We start from the raw sequence: 14,527 nt of genomic DNA, 5'->3' as shown, positions 1-14,527 counted from the left end.
TATTATAAATGTTTATTTTCATGCTTTAGGTTGTGCATTTTCAAGGGGAAAAAAAAAGACTCAAGGATGGAGTATACACGGCAAAGATCTATAGCTTGTTGAGTGCAGAGGATCCACAAAGGCCATTAGCAAAGCTCACAGAGATCCTAACAGAGGCTTTACATATAGCTGCAGCGATGGCCTTCCCACACACGCAGCCCACAGTACGACCACTGCCTGGGAGCATGCCCCAGAATAGTTGGTATGATGATGACTATAGGGAGCTCAGGGCCCGGCTACAGAGAGAGGTGGCCACAGGTGTTACTACATATAGATAGTCACGCATCATCTTCCGATCCCTCATTCGGCAGAAGAATAGAACATTCTTAGCTCGGCTGGAGAGAGACATCTATCAGTTGTTTTTGAGTCAGGATTCTGGGGAGGCCTGGAGATTGTAGCCTCCCTCTACACAGTACCAGAGCAGCCACCACTACCCAACCCTCTAGAGCCTTGTCCACCCACTTCTACCTTCTTCACAGCAGAGATGGTGAGGAGGGCCATCAACAAATTGCATACAGGGAGGGCACAGGATTATGAGGGCATTGTAGCCGAGCATTTCATACATGCTAGAGATATGATTGCAGACTTGCTAGCTCTCACGTTTAATAGAGCCATGTGTGAGGGGTTTCCTGGGACTTGGAGTACTTCCACGATTGTGCTGGTACTCAAGTCTGAAGATCCAAGCTTGCTGCCGACTAACTACCGCACCATTATGATTGGTCACTTGCTTACTGTTCGCCGCCACCTCGCTATGCTGGCCCGCCTCCCTCTCCGCTAGGCTCTGTGCCCCCCTTTCCCCACCCACCCTTGCTCAGGCCCCCAAGGCAGCAACATAACTCTCTCTCTCTCTCTCTCTCTCTCTCTCTCTCTCTCTCTCTCTCTCTCTCTTCCAAGTGATGTAATTTATGGATATATTATGAGAGTAGTCATTGTAATAGCATTAGGCCTCTTATAAGCCTAAAGTGCTCGGCCGGCCACAGTTTAACTGAGTGTGAATGCTTGTGGCCCATGAATATAAGTGAATACCTCCTCTCATAATACAAAGAACTCTCCCATTCTGCAATAGTCTTGCTCTTCCTAATCCTCTTGCTAATCTCTCTCTAATCCATGCTAGTGAATGTGTGTGAGTGAAGTGAGGTGAGAGGAGGGACGAGTACACGTATTGCAATGCGGCAGTGTGACAACGCTTGTGGGAGGCACGGTGAAATTGCTTCTCAAGGAGTTGTAGAGCTTGGAGACCTCAAGGGTTACGAGTTCATTCATTAGAAAGATCCTCATCACGATAGTTGTAGTTCACCAGGTAATCTTCTTGTTAGATGTGTTCGAAGGGGGTTTTGAGATTTTTGGTGTTGTTGTCGGGGAATCATCCCTTGGATTTTTTCATCGTTTTTCTCCACTCTACGCATCACCCATTGCCCATTGTTTTTATTAATGATTCCCCCTGAAAAAGATGTGGTTTTTATGGAGATTTGTGTGTGATTGTGTGAGAAATAGCTTTCTTTTTTGCCTTTTGAAAGAATGTTTTTTTTGGCTTAAATGTGTTGTTTTGTTAGTTTAAATCTAGTTTTTAGTGTTTATTAAGTGTGCACATAGAGTGTGTTAGGTTTAGTTTGCATACATTGCATTGTTTTTTTAGTTTGCATACATTGCATCAAACAATGCAATGTATTGTAATTTTATGATTTTTAGCTCTCTTTAGAGTAAAACATAGAGCTAAAATCATTAATTTTTGTTTGATTTGTGTGTTTTTGGTTTGATTTGTATGCATTAGAGTGTTAGCAAGTATTAGGAGTAGCTTAATTATTTCAATTTTTTCTCAAAAATATTAAAAAAAACTTTTGAAATCGACTAATCTTCCTTAATTGACTGGTTTTTGTCATTAAGGGGTGATTAGTCCAATTCAAGAGGAAAAAAAACTAGAAAATGTGTTTTTTTAGGTCAAAATTAATCATGTAAGACGTCAAAATTAACCATGTAAGAGGTTAAAATTAGTGTTTCGGAGTGTTTTGAGAGTATCTAGATCCATCAAAACACCTAATTACATCAATTGGAGGAATTTTCCTCCCTTTTGCTTAATTTTGCATAAAGAGAAGAGACTAAAATTAAGAGTTTAATTAGTCTCTAATTATGGACTAATTTATACATTAGTTGATGCACATAGCTTAGCAATTTCATGTCCTATCCAATGATGTGCTCACTGGTGTGAATTAATTAGTGATTTCATGGTTAATTTAGAGCTCTTACTTAGTCTAAAAGGAGAAAAGATTAAAGGAATGATTAATCTTTGATTAACTTCTAAGTACTTTTTTCCATAGCTCATTAGTGAGTATTGAATGAAAAGATGCCAATGAGTTGTCAATTTGTCCATTTTGGGAAGTCATTTATGAAGCGTGTAAGGGGGTGTCATAAAAGTGCGCTTTTTTATTCCCACTTATCTTTTTGGGAAAATGCCCATATCTCTCCAATTTAAAATTTAAAAAATATTCCTCCACACAAGGAAATTCGAATTTCCTACTAGACTCCAAATCCATGAAACACCTAGTTCACATTGTGAACCGCATCTGCTAGTTCACATCATGAACCAGGGCCCCACAGGTAAAAAAAATAATCCATGAACTACCTAGTTCACGTCGTGAAACATGCCCACGTGAAAAAATAATAATAATTAAATTTAATTAAATCCGTGAGATCCATTTCATGTCGTGAATTACACCTGCCAGTTTACGTCTCATGAAACAGGTCCGTGGACCAAAAATAAGTAAATTTAATTAAATCCGTGAGATCCATTTCACGGCGTGAATCGCACCTGCTAGTTCACGTGTCGTGAAACAAGTCTATGGAAAAAAAAAGGTGCCTAGAAAATAGCCCTATTTGGAGGCTCATATCTCTTAGACCATGAGTCCAATGAATGCATTCTAATGCTCATTGGAAAGCCAGCATCGAGCTCTTTAAAATTGGTCTTGAGCATCCGAGGGCAAAATCCATCGTTTCAGATTTTGACTAGCAGCCTCAAAATTTGACCTGAAAATTCAAGCAAAAAACAGACCTTAAAAGCACTTAAAAATGCCTAAAATAGCCCGAAAAAGATCGCGTATCATATTCGGGCTACTTTTTGAGTGACTAAACCAAGAAATCACAAAAAAATCAAAGAGTCAAAGTTGTACTCCAAAAATACTACAACTCTCTCATACAACATTTTTTCACGCCTTATGGAACACATCCAAAAACGAGCTGCAAAACAAGAAAAATCTTTCCCGAAAAAAATTCATCTTAAGGTTGATGGAAAATAGGTTTAAGACCTCCTCTTCCATCTGGGATGCTACTCGCATGCACGTTTTTTGAAAAAGTTCATCCTAGGTGTTTACATGCGGTTTTAAGACAACTTCTATCTGGGACACTAGTGGTACGTACTTTTTTTGAAAAAATATCTCTAAGAGGTTGTTTACGTGCGCTTAACGCCTAAGCTAATCAAGGCAAACGGACACTCATTTGACCCAGAGAAGAGTGCGCCAAACCTCCTGAAGAAAACCTAAAAAGCAAAAAAAAAAACACGTGTACTTGCTCATTAAGGAGTAATTGGCAACATCAAGATATGGAAACGATAGAGGGATTATGTGGACTCACACCCAGACTGAACCCAATGGCTAATATCTTCGAGCCGTTGAGATCCATGCCCAAATGCATCTCCCAATATCACTTGCCATGCTGACAATAAGTGTGTCATCGGGTTTTACATCCCCTGTCACATCAATCCCTCCGGGATTTGGCCCCTTGCCTTGCACTACCACAAGACCTAAACCTTTAGAAGGACTAGGAACCAACCCTTTGCAACCCCTAAATGACAAAACCTTGGACATATTGACTAATCTAGGAAGGGGGGTTGCCCAAGAACTAAATGAGGTCCTAACCACATTAGCACCAGTGATACTTTGCAAGCTATATGTGAACGATGTGGCATCGATCATATATTCCAAGATTGCCCAAGGCAAGTTGCTTCAATGCAACTTGTCTCGTAAAATATATCTCTTAACATCTTGAGTGTGCAAAACGGGTAATTGTCCACAGTACCCTTGAAAGTGATTAGAGACTTGCAAGCCAAGGCACAAGAAATAGTCAAAAATAATACAAAAGAACACACTTCAAAATGAGTAGAAGAGCATGTTTTAAAAAAGAAACCAAAAGAGGAAGCACAACCTTCTAAATCCAAGAAAAACAAGGGCCAACAAACTGTCAAAACCAAGGTTAAAATAAAGGACAAGGAAAAGAAGCCTGTGCCAGTCCTAACCCCAAAAGAGCCAAAAGCTACACATGATGTAGAAGCATCCACCTCAAAGGCTACCACTCAAACCACAAAACCCACGGGTAAGACAGAGAACAAAAAAGCAAAAAAAGAAAGTTAATTCTCGTCGCATGGGCAAACATAATGAAAACTTGATAATCCAAGGAGGTCAGAAGATGAAAAAAGTTATAGTGCATCACTTAGTGAGGAGGAAACAAGTTATGACTCGTCACTCAATGCACCTCACAGTCCAATCAAGAAACTAGAACCCATCCAACCACCCCAAATTGAAAATCATGATCACATGATATATGAGGAACGCAAAAAGCAAGCTCATGAGAGCATGCTTAGCATTGTTGAGTGTCATACAAGATCACCGGTTATGAGTGAACCTCATAATGTCAAACCTAAAAAAGTAACCAAATACAAAAACCGGAGGACGATCACTTCCCCTTTAAAGAGGAAGATATACTCTCTACAGAAATAAACTGAAGTTTGCACGAATACTGTGCAGTTGAAAAAACATGTAAGGAATTCGATAATTCCCTTATGAAATTTAAGCAATCTCTCTTATCCTCATTTGGAGGAGTTCTCTTCTCTTGTGGGGTGGTGAAGCTAGCATAGCTTCACCCCTTGCACCTTTAAAAGCTAAACATGAGTTATACCAAGATATCAAGAGTTACATAGAACAGAAGTGTAAGGATTCGCAAGCTTCCAAACAGACCTTAGTTAAAGTTGTAAAAGGACCGAGTGTACCATTGTACACATTCGACACTCTTGAAAAAGCTGAGAGCCAAGAAGAGGATGAAAGTCCAGGGAAGGATTACTAAGTGAGGCATGTATTAGGGTTTGTGTCAATTTATAAATAATGCAAATTTAAGTAGCAAAGAGAGCATAAAAATACTCTAAACAAATCTAAGCGATGCACCTTGGTAAATCACATCATTCCCTCTACTGATTTTAATGTGCTTCGTTCATCAAATCTCTCCCACAAAGCTGTACGAATGGCAGCTTATTTTTTACTTTTTAGCAAAGATCTCTTATAGATCAAAACCACCAAGTTTCTTGTTGTAGCACATATCTCTTATAGGTCAAGTAGCAACACATCTAATGCTAGCATTGCTTGATAGCTTTAATGCAACTTATTTAGCTAAATGTCACGTGCCTCTCCATATTCAACAAGGAAAAGCACTAACAACAATATTTTGACATTTTCTTATATGTAGATCATTGAAAAGCTTGAATCTAGAATTCTCCATTTCCAACCACAATCATTGATTTAATTTTCCCCACAAGCTAAAACAAACTCAACATCTACCTCTATTAATCATGTCAATGTAGCCATACTACACTGATAGCATCAAGAACTCCTACAATAGTGATGATTAGCACTCTCCACAATGAACTCAACATCTCTCTCTATTAATCATGTCAATGTAGCCATACTACATTGATAGCATCAATAACTCCTACAATAGTGATGATTAGCACTCTCCACAATGAACTCAACATCTCTCTCTATTAATCATGTCATTGTGGCCATACTACACTAATAGCAACAATAACTCCTATAACCAGTGATGATTGGCACTCTCCACAACAATGCATTATCCATTCTCTTGTAAACACAAATAGTTGTAGTGTCTCTCATCAACATGTGGCTTGTTCTTCTCTACACTCAATAGCAACTTCATCCCAATATATATAATGGCATTAGCAACATTGCTAGATTTGTAAGAAATCTTCTCCCTTTATTTTTATATAAACAATGACCCTAAGGTTCCTTAGGGACTATGTGTGAAGGGTTTTTTGAGCTCATCAAAATAAAATATGAGTCACGTGCCTTTCAAAACTTTTGGTATAAAAACATATGTGAGTCACACGTTCTTCAAAACTCTTAGTTTAAAAACATAGGGGCGTTCAAGCCTATACACTTGATAGCCATGTCAACCTCACCATCATTAACAAAAGAAATTTCATTAAAGATGGGCCTCATCAAGGTCTTGTGTGACCAACTTCCACATCATTGGAAAAATCTCCATGGGCATGATTTATATCAACATTTTATTTCCACTAAAAACTTCCACATTAGAAAAATCTCCATGGTTATGATCTATATCAACATTTTATTTCCACTAAAAACTTTGCAATAAATGTTTGTTTATATATGTATAAAAAAAATAGTGGAATATATCAAATTTTTAATTACAATGGGTCACATGTGTTCTCTCAAATTTGTCATAAGTAGGTAAGTGTTCTAAGGGCATGGATCAAACCCTTTGTATCCTATTAATGGTATCCCATTTTCCATGAGGATGAACAATGGAACATCCTTGTCCATGAGGATGGAAAAGTTTGGGGAAGATCCAACCTTCAAATGTAACTCTTTGAGACTACTTAGTTTAGAGTACAATGCAAGTGTTAAGGAACTCCATCACCAAGGGGAAGAATGGTGATGAACATTGTGGTCAAGGGGAGTAGAGTCCTTGTATGCAATCCTAGAAGCTTGGTACAAGGGTGGTGTCAAGGAACTCCATCACCAAGGGGGAGTATGGTGATGACTATTATGTACTAGAGGAATAGAGTCCTTGCATGTAAAGGTCTAAAATGCCTAACATTATTTGAAGTTTGTTGTTTTGTTACAAAACTTGATATTTAAAAGCAAGTAGGTGCCTCATTTATAAGAGAAGATAATTAACCATTAAGCATAAGGAAAATATAGAAAACTATTGGCATTCAACACCTAAAAGTAAATCCCAAAATGTATGTGGATGGTGAGAAAGAGATACATGGGTAGTACTATGGATATGCATGTTGCATGATGCTTTTTGAAATTTGTAAGACCTTTAAAGCTACATAAAAGATGATGTTCACAAACTTCAAAACAAAGATAAAAGAGTTTTATGGGGGATTTCTTACTTGATTTGCATGTGCAATCTAATTATTTAAATTGATTTGGCATTCTGATGTGACAATGGAGTGAGAATGTGATGGATGAGCTAGTGTACTCACATAGGGAAGACCCAATGACACATGCTTCGGCAAGGCTAAGGTAAGATCTTGACTTGAACACAACCACTTCATCCTTGCCATCAAGCTAAATTGTAGCTTCACAAAAATTTACCCTCATTTGTATAGAATTTGTAAAATATTATGACACCACCTCCACTTTTCATGTAAGGATTGGTCATTGTTAGGTTCATTTTTCTCCCTTATATCTAACATTATTTATATGTGCTCCATTTGGAGGCACTCTATAGTGACCAAGGGTGCCTACAATGTGACTGTGGTTACAGCCTAGACCATTCTCCTTGGACTAGTCTAGGAGATCCTCCTTGGAACATCCTTATTGGACCAATGTAGCTGAAACATCCTTATTGGACTAGTGCAAGGCCATCCACCTCTTGATTGGAACGGATCCCTAAGAACCTCCAAAAGCATAAGGCTCATGTGTTATTGAAGGCACCACACATTGATTGGCATCTTCCCACCACTGATGTACCTTTGGACCAAAGATGGAGGAATCTCACCAAATGGCATCCTCTAGCAGCAGTGAGATTCACTAGAGCATTTAAAGATGCATCAAAGGAACCAAGGGATTGAACTCTTCATGCCACACACCTTTAGCTCGTCCTCTTTGTCATCATTGTCATTGTCATTCTATCCTATGGACTTCCACCTCACTATGACCATGTGCATGGTTCAGTGTGGGGTTGTAACGTCATGTGGAAGTGATACAATAGATTAGGTCTTATTCGCATTTGTTCTATCTCTTCATCCAATTCTGTTTAAGTGTCCTTGTGTTGTGTGTGAGTTGAGGACTCTAGGACATATTGGCTAGAGTAGAACCACTACTCTCGTAGTAGTGTGTTAGGAAACTAACCCTACTACAGGTACACTAAAATTTGACATGCGCAATGGGGCACTCAAAACTTAGAGTCCTAGTTCACCCTTATCTCTTTGTGTCCTATGTATGCTCACCAATACATGCTCATGTGGTAGTTTGGTCAACCCATCCAAGAGTCCTCTCTCAATATGTTGTTATAGTTGGAAGAGGTTTAATTACATACCACCTAGGGATCCCCTTCCACCCTTTCTTATAGCAACCAACCTTAGTAATCCCACCTTCAATAACAATGCTAGAGGCCAAGCCAACCCTCTTGGCATGAAACCCCTTTTCCACAGTTCTGGGTCGGGTCAATGTCAAGCTTCCAACTTTCAAAGTGTCCTCCATTGAAGATGTAGTTGGCCACATCCAGTGGTTCATCTCTATATGCAAGAGCCGAGGCCTTGAGCTTGGGAGGATGATTTCTCGGTACTCTTCCCATCCACTCTAAGAGGCTCTACTGCAACAGACAATTTCCAACATACCACTTTGCAAACTAGGCCACCTTGAAGAAAACCTCCCGCACCTTTCATCCTCGTAACTATGAGGACTGCATTCTCCAGGAGCTAGGGAACTTGCAACTTCTACCAAAGGAGAGGGTGTTAGAACTAATGACATGTACCATAATGTTGGCGGCCTGCCTTACCAACGTACCTGGGTGATTTTACGATGTGTCAATGGGTGACATAGGCCTTACCCAAGACCACCCAATAGAAGATTTGAGGAAGCATGCCAACACCAACCACCTTGCTAGAGTTCCAAGAGCTAGCTTTTCAATTAGAGAATGCACGCCTAATGTTCAAAATGTTGGAGACAACACATGTTCTCTAGCCATTTATCATTGTGTACAGGTTCCAAAGTCAAAGGGTAGCTTACGTGTGAACACTCCTTATGAGTTTACTAGTATCTGTAAGTGTGCTTATGTGTGTGAACCCACCCTTGGGTGGATAAGATATTATGTGTGTGTAAAGTAAGAAATGATGTGAATGGCCATGCCATGTGTCATTCACCTAGTTGGTTTGATTGAGTCAAAAGATAAGGCTACTTGCCTATGAAAGCATGTACTTGGTGGAGCCTTCATGTACATCAATCTAATTTTCATTAAGTCGTGTAATCTAATCCTCCTTGAGTCGTGCAATCTTCAGCATTATCATCTCTCTCTCTCTCTCTCTCTCTCTCTCTCTCTCTCTCTCTCTCTCTCGTCTTGTGTTCGAATCTCACTCCCGTCTCGGATAGATCATATTTTGTCTCTTGGGATTGTTCCTACGACGTTAAAAAGGGCTTCTTCTTCTTCTTCTTCTTCTTCTTCTTCTCTCTCTCTCTCTCTCTCTCTCTCTCTCTCTCTCTCTCTTCCTTTCACTCTTCATGGATCTCTTTGATCCTCCCTATCTGGTTGCTCTCTCCTTGGATACCTTCATTGCCAACATGGTACCAGAGCAAGTTAGGATTATGCATGGAGCTGATTGTTGTGCCCACCATCAATAGAAGCCACCACATTACTATCATCAACAACATCTACATCATCATGTTCCAATCTCTCCTACACACAATGTGCCTGTGCTTCACCCCCACTGGCAATGACACTACTTCTCCTCACTTCCACAGTGGAAAAACTTTCAAAAACAACTGATGGGGCGAGGACTACAACTACGTTATAGTACCCATCACCCCAGATTTTGCCACATGTGCTTACATCTGCTCCCACCTACAGTAGTTGAGCCACGACTCAGTGTTGTTAATCGTGCTGTTAATCTCAAAATTCCTCGCTGTGCTACTTCAATTAATCTCCTATGTATTGCAGACAACCAATCTGTGTCGTTGCCTTCTACACACGTTGTCCCTTACAGTACAACTACCTTCCCTTCAATTGTACGAGCAACCACAACTATGACATTGTCTGCATGCACCAATGTCTTCTTTGGCTTGACTCCATGTGCCCAACACCGACATACTGGTCATCGTCCTCACGTTGTAGCTCCAAAGGTTACCTACCTTTGACATAGCCACCAACATTGTCTCTTGAGATTACGAGCTCGATGACAACTGAAGGCGCATGATATGTGCTAGCATGGTTGACAGTAGAATGTGTGTGGCAATAAATGGCCATGTCTAGCTGGCCACAATGTGTGGACATTAGTTAGGGTTATTTGGTGTGTGAACACAACACATGTATTGTGTGGTTGTGTAGTCTTCTTCTATTATGCATTAACATCATTCTATTAGGGTTTGCTCGTGTATGTGTATTCTCTCTCACTATGTGTCTTTTATCATGGTATCAGAGCCTGGTGCTCTCTATTAGGGTTTTGTGAGTGAGTGAAGAAGAGGAAAATTCTGTTTTTGGAGCTATCCATTGGAGCTTGGAGCTTGGAGCAAAGAGAAGCTTGGAGAACACACCTACTCAACATATGTGAAAGCTAAGGATTATGGGTAAGCAAAGCCAAACACCCTTGAGCAGATTGCATGCGATTTGACACAAGCAAAGCAAGATTTGAGTTGCCCAAAAAGAAAGTGGAATTTCTAGTTTTTGCAAGCATTAATGGAAAGCTTGAGTATTTGAATGCAAAGAGGCAAATGCATGTAGTAGGTGAAGGACACATGTATGTGAATGCAATAGCAACTCATATGCAAACCCTAACTTGATTTTGTAGCAAATCTATGCATTGAACAAGATAAAAAATCACTCTTTTGGAAGCTTCACAAAACTAGAGAGTATATGCTCCAAATCGATGCCATTGGAGGTGTTTATTGTACAAATTAGAAGCATTGAAGTGTTTGCAGCATAGCTAGGACCAAAGCTAAGTCATATATGCACTCATTGATTATTAACAAGCTTCCAAAATTCCCCTAGGAGCAGGTGGCGTTGAATCTATTGTGCGTTGGAGAAGATTTTTATAATTTTACACATTGATGTGGAGAAGCTCTTGAAACATTTAGTTGAGTGCATTGAGTAATAAGGAGCTGATTTGGAGCAGATTAGCAAAGTGATTAACCTATAATTAGTGAACAAAGCATCACTAAAACACTAATTACTCTCTCCACTTTCATAATTGGTCTAATTCCTCGCATATAGAGTTAGAGGACATTGATACGAAGCTAATGAATGCCTGGGCCTTGAATTTGGATCTCATTTGAAGCAATTAGAGCAAGATTAGTGACTATTAATCACTGTTTACAAGTTTACATCAAAACAGAGACAACTTTTGGCAAGTGTTTGGCATCATGTAATGAGCTCGGATGATTTTCATATGGATTACGGAGGATGTATGGATGTCAATGTATATGTTCTACACTTGATTTGATCATTTCCCAGTGATTTGAAGGATTGGAAGGCTCGGCAAAACCCTTCACAATAGGGCATAGTGGACTGTTCGTACATAGTTGAGCTCAAATGCTACTTAGGTGAACTTGTATGCATAGTACAGCTAATTGAAGTGTTTTAGAAAGTGGAGGACTATTTCGGATGCGTTTCTCAGATTTTGTGACCGGCGCCAAGTCGTTTTCAGCTTATGCAAAAAGTGGTTTTGAGTCCTGGAGTTTGTTGCCATAAAAAATGTGGGATGTGTGGACAGCATTAGTGCTAAGTATATATATGTATGTGTGTGTCTGAGTTGACTGTTGGAAATACTCAGTGAACATTTTGCTTAGCAAAATGAGTGACAATCCAGACAAGATTGTTGGTGAAAACCTTGATAGACACTTCTTCCACATTTGGAAGTATCGTATGACAAATTTCCTTAAAGGCAAAGGGCTTTGGCATTTGGTGAGACAGGTGAGGAGATGGAGCCAAGGGTTCCCCTAGTGAATGATGTAACACCCGCCCAGCTTACAGCACATCGGAATTGGATAGAGATGGCCTTCAAAGTGTTCCATTATTTTTCGATTTGTGTGACAAATACTATGTTATGTCATATTGAGGACACACATAATCTCAAGGATGCATGGGATACTTTGGTGAAGTATGATCAACTACAACACCAAAGAAGATGCAATTGAAGCAAAAGATACATGGTGTGACTCGAAACAACAGGAGCGTAAATGATTATGTGCAGGCGATCAAAGAATGTTCTGATGCACTAGCATCTATTGGTGCCCCCATGGATGATGATGATTTGGTAGCCATTACATTGAATGGTTTAGGTAAGGATTACAAAGCATTTGAAACCTCTATTAGGGTTAGAACTGGAGACTCCCCAAGTTTTGATGAGTTGATCTCTTTGCTTATTTTGGAGGAGATGAAACTTGGTTTAGGGGCTTCATCTAGTACTGGTGAACATGCAAGGGATCAAGCATATTATACTTACAGCAGTGCTAGGGGCAGGGGGAGATCTAGTCCGAGAGGACGTATAGGTGGACGTGATTGGCAGGATAGGTCACCACAGTCTCAACAGAATTTTCAGGCACCATTTGGTGCTAGAGGTGGTCGTGGTTATGCACCTCAAAGAGGTCGAGGTAATGCTAGTGGAAGAGGTCATTAATAAGGCCAACAATCATCTATGCAGAATGCAGAATGCTATTATTGTGGAAAGTTTGGTCACATGGCTTGTGACTGTTATCACAATCAGAATGATTTGAGAGGGGGTAGAGTACATGGTGGTAATTTTGCATCCAGTAGTCATGATGGTAGTGTAAATCACTTGTTTGCAATGAAGCAGTAGGTTCCATGATGACACATGGAGATAGTGATGATACATGGTATATTGATATGTCAAATCATATAACTTGCCATGGTGTGGTTTGAGCACATGAAACCAATAGATGAAAAAGGATATGTGGAGACAGATGATGACACTCACCATGCTATCACTCATGCTGGGAGTGTGCCATTGGTGATGCACAATGGTGAGGTGAAGTCTATGTTAGATGTTTTGTATTCGAGCCCAACAAAGAATAAGGTTTTATTGCTTTAAAGCTTAAAACCTTAATGCTAAAGGTCTAAGTGGGTCTTTTTAAGAGACAATTTATGTGGGTTATCTTGTGGAGCTTTTCGAAGCATATATGGGGTCTTCAATTACTTTTGCCTTGTCAAAAGTAGCTTTTACAATGCAAGCGAGTCATCATCAGATTCATCTTCATCGGACGAGGGTGTCATCGACATCTTCCATGCTTGGGCCCCAAGCCATAGTTCCATGGAAACGTCGTTGGAAAAAGACTTGTCATCACATCACGACATTAAACCGAGGGGCGATTCCTCTTCCTCGAATAAAACTCTCCTTTTAATGTATGTGTGGGGTACTCTACCCGAATTAAATCTAAAACAAGATGTAATAATAATTGTGTGTGTGTTAGTCTTTTCTTTTATGTGTTAAATTAATAATGCTCCAAATCTTTTAGGCTATCCTTGCTACCAAGGACCTCTTGGTTTGACATTTGATAGTAGGCAACCTCCAACCAGGATTTGTATCAATCCTAAGGGGTTTAGAGCATTTTTTGTATCCAGATTTGTATCAATCTAGAACATCTGAGTATCCAGATTAGTACATATATTGTATCTTGATTTATATCAACCTAGAACATCTATGAATCTAGATCTATATCATTCTCTAGGTATTTGAACATATGTTGTAGGGGGGTTTGTTGGAGACAACACATGTTCTCTAGTCATTTATCATTGTATGGATTCCAAAGTCAAAGGGTAGGTTATAGCCAAAGTGTATAACTATGTGTGAACACTCCTTATGAGTGTACTAGTATATGTAAGTGTGCTTATATGTGTGAACCCACCCTTAGGTGGATAAGATATTATGTGTGTGTAAAGTAAGCAATGATGTCAATGGCCATGCCTTGTGTCATTCACCTTATTGGTTTGATTGAGTTAACAGATAAGGCTACTTGCTTACAAAAGCATGTACTTGTGGGTGGAGCTTCCATATACACCAATATAATCTTCATTGAGTCATGCAATCTTGAGCATTATCACATCTCTCTCTCTCTCTCTCTCTCTCTCTCTCTCTCTCTCTCTCTCCCTCTCCCTCTCCTAGCTGGTTGTTCTCTCCTTGGATACCTTCATCGCCACCCCAACACAAAAGTGAGGTGAGCTCAGCACCTTCTCCAACCACATCACTAGATGACCCAGTGACTCAGCTGAAGAGGGAACTGTAGGCTCTAAAACTAAGTCAGAAGTACCATAATGAAGAGAGCACACTACTCGAGCTTTAAAAAGAGATTGAAGAATTAAAGAACCAGTAAAAGGCTAAGAAGGGGTTGTGGTGTGAAATATGCCAGTCTCCAAGACACACTATTAATGAGTGCTTCTTCTACGAGGAGGGTGGGCATAAAGATTAAGATTATTACTATTTGAAGGGATTCTTCCAACTTCATCACTA

This window comes from Cibotium barometz, chromosome 30 (assembly GCF_041138505.1).
Source record: "Cibotium barometz isolate CiBa-2024 chromosome 30, ASM4113850v1, whole genome shotgun sequence".
Lineage (NCBI taxonomy): Eukaryota > Viridiplantae > Streptophyta > Polypodiopsida > Cyatheales > Cibotiaceae > Cibotium > Cibotium barometz.
The sequence above is the reverse complement of the archived record's forward strand: the minus strand, read 5'-3'. Positions refer to the sequence as shown.